Here is an 8382-nt window from a genome sequence, read left to right as displayed (position 1 = left end):
TTAAATGTACAGTGTCCTTTGAATATGGGGGTTGAAAAACATGATAAAAAATTGCACCCCTATTCAAGTGATTTATTCATGCAGTGTGATTAACAGATCTTTTCAAAACGGTCCAAAGGTATGTTCCACCATTTAATAGTATATCAATACCATAAATTGCCCAGCTTTGTTGCTCTAGACATACTGCTGTAGACCTTGAAGTGAATGGGCTGTGGTGAGGTGCTTTAATCCATCTACAGAAATCTTTTGCAGGATCAGGGTCCTAAGCATTATGGCTGAGATTTTAGGGAATTTAGCTGAATTTAACTAATGAACACTGGGCTTCTAAATCCCTTGAACAGCTTTTTAAATCTCAGTCTCCATGACCATCTATGCCTTACCCTTCTCAGGTGTAGAATCATATATTCTGTTCTATTGTAGGCTGTGATGCACAAGTACCAATAGACCCTTAAATACTGTTTTCATATCATTTGCACAGAAATGTTTTACAGCCTGTTCTCATCACTCAACTTTTCAGTTAGGATTCATGCAGGAATTTCCTTTGTGATTTTTTATTTTTAAAATACTCCTACAGGAGACAGAGGAAATATGAATAACTAAAGAATGCTTTGAAAATGTCCATATTCATCCCTATTTCCAACTCCAAAGTATATTTTGGATCTGCCCCTCCCACAATTTGTTCTTCTCATTGTCATTCTGTACTCCCTCACTCCTTCTCTTTTCCTACCCCCTCATTTATGTTTCATCACTTGCCCTCTTCTGGCATTTGTCCTTATTTCTGAAGCACAGTCTTGTATCCCTATCTTGAACACACTATGTGTCTCTATAGTTCCGAATGTACACCCATGAATTTATTGAACTAGTTAAAAATTGTTTTCAGTATGCTGTTTGTACAATGCACCTGGCCCTAAAAGTTGACTGTGTAATCATCCTGCTACTAAATAAAAATAATGTTTCACATGAACTTTCTCTTACTGCAACTATTTATGTAGCAAATGGTTTATGCAAAAGCATCTAGCAAACTATAGTTGTGAAGCAAGAGATGGGACTGAAAATAACTACTAGGATTACTATGTCGTTATGGAACACATCCAGCCTTATATATTTGGAGTTCAAAATCTAACTGAAAAAAAAAACCCTCTAGTAAAATATATTTTAAATATATGCTCATTTTGGTTGTGTACATCATAAACAAGCATTGCCATTGTTGGTTTCTGTTGATGAAATATATATTAGGTATATTTTTATGGGCTAGATTCTACTACCCTTATGCTGAGTTATACCTTTCTCTTTGAATAGTTCCACTCAACTCAATGAGACTACTTACAGAGTAAGATACTACGCACTCAACATGTACAAGGGTGCTAGAACGTGGCCTTAGGTAAATAATCACTGTGGATTTCTAGGACTACGTTGTGCATCTTTTACTCATGCAGGTGCGCACTTACTCACATGAGTAGTCAGTGCTTCACAATGTAAGGGTTACATAATCTAACTTCTATAATCAAGAGCAGTATCTGCAGACAATAATTTGTTCATAATGTGAACCTACATGTAAGACATGATCTTATGAGGGACCAAGGTCCATACACTCCCACTTGAATAGAGATGGAGGGAGCTCAGTACCATACAGGATCTGGCCCTAAGAGAACAATAAAATTACTGGTTTCAGAGTAGCAGCCGTGTTAGTCTGTATTCGCAAAAAGAAAAGGAGTACTAGTGGCACCTTAGAGACTAACCAATTTATTTGAGCATAAGCTTTCGTGAGCTACAGCGCACTTCATCGGATGCGTTCAGTGGAAAGTACAGTGAGGAGATTTATATACACACAGAACATGAAAAAATGGGTGTTACCATACACACTGTAAGGAGAGTGATCACTTAAGATTGTAATGGATTTTTACCTTCAGTCCTTTTGGTACGATGTCCATCTGTTTGCATTTGGAAAGGAAGATGATGTCTGTCTGTATCTGTACGAGTTTTTTCATGAGGTTAATAGATTTCCACTCCATAGGCACTGCATTTAGCCGTATGGAGTGGAAATCTATCAACATCATGAAAAAACTCGTACAGATACAGACAGACATCATCTTCCTTTCCAAATGCAAACAGATGGACATCGTACCAAAAGGACTGAAGGTAAAAAATCCATTACAATCTTAAGTGATCACTCTCCTTACAGAGTGTATGATAACACCCATTTTTTCGTGTTCTGTGTGTATATAAATCTCCTCACTGTATTTTCCACTGAACGCTTCCGATGAAGTGAGCTGTAGCTCACGAAAGCTTATGCTCAAATAAATTGGTTAGTCTCTAAGGTGCCACTAGTACTCCTTTTTTTTTTTTTAAATAAAATTACTTTTATGGATCGAAAGAAAGGGAAAAAGCCTTTGCATGTTTCATGCCAAGATCAAAATCAGAGTTGATGAAGTGCCACTATTACATTGTAACAAATGTACAAAGGGTGCTGTTATTCCAAATTCCACACATCTGCTTTCCAAGTGGAATGAGATCAGATATGCTAAATACTAAAGATTATGTCTAATGTGCCAAAGTGAGACTCTACAGACTAAGCATTGTCTTTGTTACAAGATAAGAAATTTAACAGAACTAGGATATTATGATTCTGGTGAAACTATTTATCTGGGGAATGTCTCAAATTCTACTGGTTTGGGGCTAGAGTCCTTAATCTGGTTTGGAAATAGTGCTTGAGCTCAATTTTGCTTTGTTAGAGGGTGTTAAAGGGATCAAGAGAGTTGCCTGAAAAAGGCTTCAAAGCAATTTTTTTTTACTGCAGAGTCTGGTGAACATTAACTATAGAGTTCGTTCCTCAACAAATGCTGACGTGTATAAGTTCAATAACAGGACGGATTAATTTTCCTCTAAATGATGGAGTGGATCTGACTGGCTTCTAGCCAATACACAGAAGTTTATTTTAAACCAGAAGGAATGGGTTAGTGGTCTAAGCATAGGATTGAAATATCTAGACTCTCTGGAGCCACAGATTTGAATTCTCTCAAAGCCGACAATCCTTCATCCTTCTTAAGCATTATAAATAAATTAAGTACCATATAATTTACTGGGTGAGGATCTTTTGGACAAGACTGTAAAATTAGGCTCCATGTGGACAAGATCATATGACACTTTTCATATAAATAGGGGGGTCTCCATCACCTGCTGTTTTACAGAATGCCATAGACCATTTGGCTGCTACCCTCCACTCCAGAGGTACTGGTGTATGTACAAACTGTAATTTAAAGTACTTTTGGATCCTTTGGGTGGAAGGAATTACATTGTAAATGTAAATACAATAATAATAAATAATTATAATAAATAATAATACTAAGCTCCAATAAATAACTTTTTACCCAGAGATCTGAAAGTGTTTAACAAAGAAAGATAAATATGAATAGCTCAATTTTATAGATGGGAAAACTGAAGCACAGAGAGGTGAAGAGACTTGCCCAACGTCATATATTGTGTCAGTGGTGTTTTTACATGAGCTATCATGTGCCAGATCTTCAGCTGGTGTAAGCCATAGCTCCATTGATTATAGTGGAGTTACAATGATCTATGCTACAGATCTGGACATGTGATTAAATAGCAGTTATCTTCAATTGCTAACTATCCTCTACTAAATCTGATGGAGTACAATGAAAATATGCAGCTGAGACCCAAACAGAAACTGAATCACACAGTGGCTCTATTTTATTCTCCCAGTTGTCAAGAACATAAAGGGTAGAATTTGCTTAGCTGGTCTTTGTGGTCATATAGAATCTAGACAACAATGACCAAGCAAATGAGAATTTAGGGGAGAAAAGTTTGTGATGTGGCTGAAAAAATTCAGGAACCAAGAGTTTGCTAGTTCAGACACATGCAGTGGACAAATGAAGAGGACCTGATGAAGACAGCATGGCAGGAAGGGATGGTAGTAAGGAGAACCTACGGAAAGCCAAGGAAGCAATGGACGGCTGGGAAGCAATGGACAGCTGGTTGGATTGCATCAAAAAAGATGGTAAGCAGAAGGACCTTAGTACTGTCTCAGACACACAAAGATGGTGGATGCTTGCATGATGACCCAACCGCAGGTGATGGGATAAGAAGATTGTGTGATGGTATCTTATCTTAATCAGTCGATATTTTTAATGTATCTGGGTTTTCATCTTATTTTAGCCATAGCGAGAACTCTGAGGCAGTAGAACTGTCAGAAAAGAAGCTGTGTGTGTATGGAATAGATATGCTAAGTATAATGACCCTGTTTAACTTCTATAATTTGAAGTGTGTCAGTGAAAGAGAGAGACAGAAAGTGTGTATGTGTGGACAGACCTTGTGGGGTGGTCCAGAGGTCTCCTCCCCCCTGTATTTTTTTAAATTAGCCTTCTAGAACAAAGTTATTCCAAAGAGCAAAATATTTGCTCTTCAAAAGTATTTTTATAAGGCAAAAAATGATTTTGTACTATTATGAGAGGGGGTGGTTTTGTAGGAGGCAGGAAAATCATCCAAACCTTCCCTTTAAGTTGCTGGCAGATTTTAACTAAAGATCACGTGCAAGTCCCCTCTAACATAGTACTGAATATTTGACATTTAACTACACAAAGCCCAATAGGCAAGTGCCTAGGTTTTGTTTCACTTTTGCTACTACTTGTTTCTTATCTGTCGCTGAGTTTCATTATCAATAAATAACATATGCTTGACGTTGTGTGGTTTGGTTTTCTGCAGCTGCGCTTATGTGAATTAAACTTGTGCACTGACTGCTGCTCATTCTGCATACAGGAAACAGTAGAGGGAACATTGTTTGGAAACAGGAAGAACCATCTTCAAATTGTGTCGTAGTTCCCTATGTACCATGATATTATTTTTATTGCCCTTTTCCTCCCTCCCCCTTCCTTTTTATTTCTTACAACCGCTTGTTGCATATTCAGATTAGACTGCAGCTCTTCAGAGCAGGAGCTGTCTTTCGCTCAGTGTTTGTATATGCCCAGCAGAATGGAGTCAAAAGCCATTTTAGGATTTCAAAGTGCTACTAGAAGACAAATAATGGGCCTGTAAATGGATTTCTTTGTAGATATACATTATTCTGGTTTTTAATCACTTGCTTCAGGGATTTATTTATGAAGGTTAATCTGTGTCTAGCTGAATCTGTCCAAGAGAATGTTCATTTTCTTCCGTGGCTTTGGGGCAGCATTGCCATGTAGACTACCCCAGGGCTGAAAATCCCAGGTTTCCAGGGTCCCCCGCTCAGGGGCAACCCAGCCACAGGGACTAATAGCAGCAGTGAAACTACCATAAATCACGTCAATTAGGGCTGTCAAGTGATTTAAAAAATTAATCGTGATTAATCACACGATTAATTGTACCGTTAAACAATAATAAATGGTATTCTATTTAAATATTTTAGGTGTTTTCTACATTTTCAAATATATTTATTTCAATTACAACACAAAATGCAAAGTGTACAGTGCTCACTTTATATTTATTTTTGATTACAAGTATTTTCACTGTGAAAAAACAAAAGAAATAATATTTTTCAATTCACCTAATTCAAGTGCTGTAGTGCAATCTCTTTATTCTACATTTGTAAATTCAATTTCATGATACTGTACAAAAAAATATTGCATTCAAAAATAAAATAATATAAAATTTTAGGGCCTGCTGTTCTGCTATACAAAGCACAGGGGATCTTTATAGGGGGGAAGGCAGCACGTTGCATTTATTGAGAATACAACAGTTAGCATATGCTTTTCAGTCACACACACACATACACATCACGCACACAGTCCTGCCAGTTGATGCTTTTATAGTTCCTAGTCTGTTGTAGCTCGAGTCAATCTAATGGCCAGTTAGACTGAACACAAATTAGGAGCTGGGCTCTGTCGGTCGCAATCCGATGCTCCGAGGTTTTGCCAGGACTGAACCCAGAGTTTTATGGCAAAACACCCCAGCTTTATACTTGTAAATTCCCATTTGAGTCCATGCATTTTGCAATGTCATCCTGTAATTATTAGTCCTTAAGTGGTGGTAATCTTGGGGTTTTCCGCTGTTATCATTTGACGGTTATTGTCGGGCTTCTCATCGTTATCTCCTATTTGTTTGTCTTGCCTTCAAGGGTTGTTGCCTCACCTCTGAGGCAGTCAATGCTGCTAACATGTTTAGCATAGGATACAATGGATGTTTTTTGATTGTCTCCTGATGTTTCTAAGTCTTTTACTTTTTTTTGACCACCTGGACATTTGTGATGGCTTTCACATCTTACCTTTTCGTGATGGATGCATTCCTCATTCACACAAACAATCTCTCACAGAGAAGACAGCAGTATTTTATATTCAGCAGAATACATTGTAAATTAAACTTCACTAAATCTTGTGGTCAAAACAGTTTACATTGTGGCTCAGGCCTTTAACATTCCTTTAATCTAATTAACACGGACACAATATAAGATCCTGTCTTTTACTCACTAAACCTTAAACCAAAGAAATGTCTAGAGGGAAGTTTATAATGCATATAGGAAACAAGATCCCAGTCTCAGATGGTCATTACACAAAGTAAAACTATTTCCCCATGCTTATTTTTGCCCCCTACTATTACTCACACCTTCTTGTCAACTGTTGGAAATGGGCCATCCTGATTATCACTACAAACAGTGGTCTTTTTCCTCCTGCTGATAATAACTCACCTTAATTAATCACTCTCATTAGTGTGTGTATGGCAACACCCATTTTTCCATGTTCTCTGTGTATATATATATATATCTTCCTAGTGTATTCTCCACTGCGTGCATCCGATGAAGTGGGTTTTAGCCCATGAAAGCTTATGCTCAAATAATTGTTAGTCTCTAAGGTGCCACAAGTACTCCTGGTTCTTTTTGCTGATACAAACTAACATGGCTATCACTCTGAAATCTATCATTCCTTTCTGTTATTCAAAAAGGGTGGCTGGCAGAATTAATTCAAAGTTTACATCAATTTTTATAGTACAATTATAAAATCCTGTCCCTACACTGCAAGTCCACTCAGTCCTACTTCTTGTTCAGGCAATTGCTCAAACAAGTTTGTTTACATTTGCAAGAGATAATGCTGCCCAGTGCTTGTTTACAATGTCACCTGAAAGTGAGGGAGATCTGTGACTCCAATCACCCCAAGAGCGGTGCTCCTTCCTTCCTCTATCTTCAGAGGAGAGGGTCAGCAAGGGGAAGGAATCTCTTACTGACTCCGTAGTCAAGGAGTTGGAGGAGTGAGACTTTCTTGCCACCAAATGAGCCCTGGAGCACTGGGTGGTTCCCCAGCTTACCAGATCAATCACTGAGATGGTCTGGTCAGGTTAGGTGGTCTTCTCTTCTTTGGGAACCAAACAGGTCTTTGTAGATCTCTCTAAGCCCTGGTCTACACTGGGGGAATCGATTGAAGTTATGCAACTTCAGCTACATAAGTAACGTAGCTGAAGTCGACGTACTTAGATCGACTTCACTGTATTTTCCACTTTATGCATCCGATGAAGTGAGCTGTAGCTCACGAAAGCTTATGCTCAAATAAATTGGTTAGTCGCTCAGGTGCACAAGTACTCCTTTTCTTTTTGCGACTTACCATAGCGTCTTCACTGCGGTGAGTCGACTGCTGCCGCTTCCCCGTTCACTCTGCCTGTGCCTCTCATGGCGCTGGAGTACAGGAGTCGACAGGAGAGCACTTGGGTGTCGATTTATCGCATCCAGACTAGATGCGATAAATCAATCCCCGCCTGCCGATCCGGCAGGTAGTGAAAACATACCCTAAGAGAAAGAGCTTCGGGTGGGATTCCCTCATTTTGGGGGGCCTTTTCCAAAAGGCACAACATATAGAGCACTTGTGCAGTACATATGCTTCACCAAGGCAGAAGATGAAGAGTGTCCATCACGGATGAGAATAGCTGCCTCACAGGAAGGACATGATTTGAATACTGGAGATTTCGAATCTGCCACATCCCAAGGTGTCCAGTGCCGGATCACCTTCTAGACATGAAGCCTTCTTTCTACTTTTCTTTTTTGCAACAGGCTTAGAAGTAGAAATTTAACTGTACTGACCTAGATAGTGTTCTATGCTGAGAACACTAACTACAACTAACTAACAAATAAACAAGGAAAGAATCACACAGTGAGCAGAGTCACGGACACTACAGGGGTTCTGTCTCACAGACATGAACAGTAAGAAGGAACTGGAGGGCAGTTGTGGCTGTACTGCCATTTATGCCCTCAGCTATGGGGCACCAGACGACATGCAGGATGCAAGTGCAGCCCCAATAGACACTGCTACCTGCCCGCATGCAGTGCATGCACACCAGGAGAAGCAGAATACAAGCGGAATCACTCAAAGAAGAATGGATTTGTCATACGTTGTATAGGTGCATATGTGA

The sequence above is a fragment of the Lepidochelys olivacea genome, assembly GCF_965140295.1.
Source record: "Lepidochelys olivacea isolate rLepOli2 genome assembly, chromosome: 5".
NCBI lineage: Eukaryota > Metazoa > Chordata > Testudines > Cheloniidae > Lepidochelys > Lepidochelys olivacea.
This window is presented reverse-complemented; position numbering follows the sequence as displayed.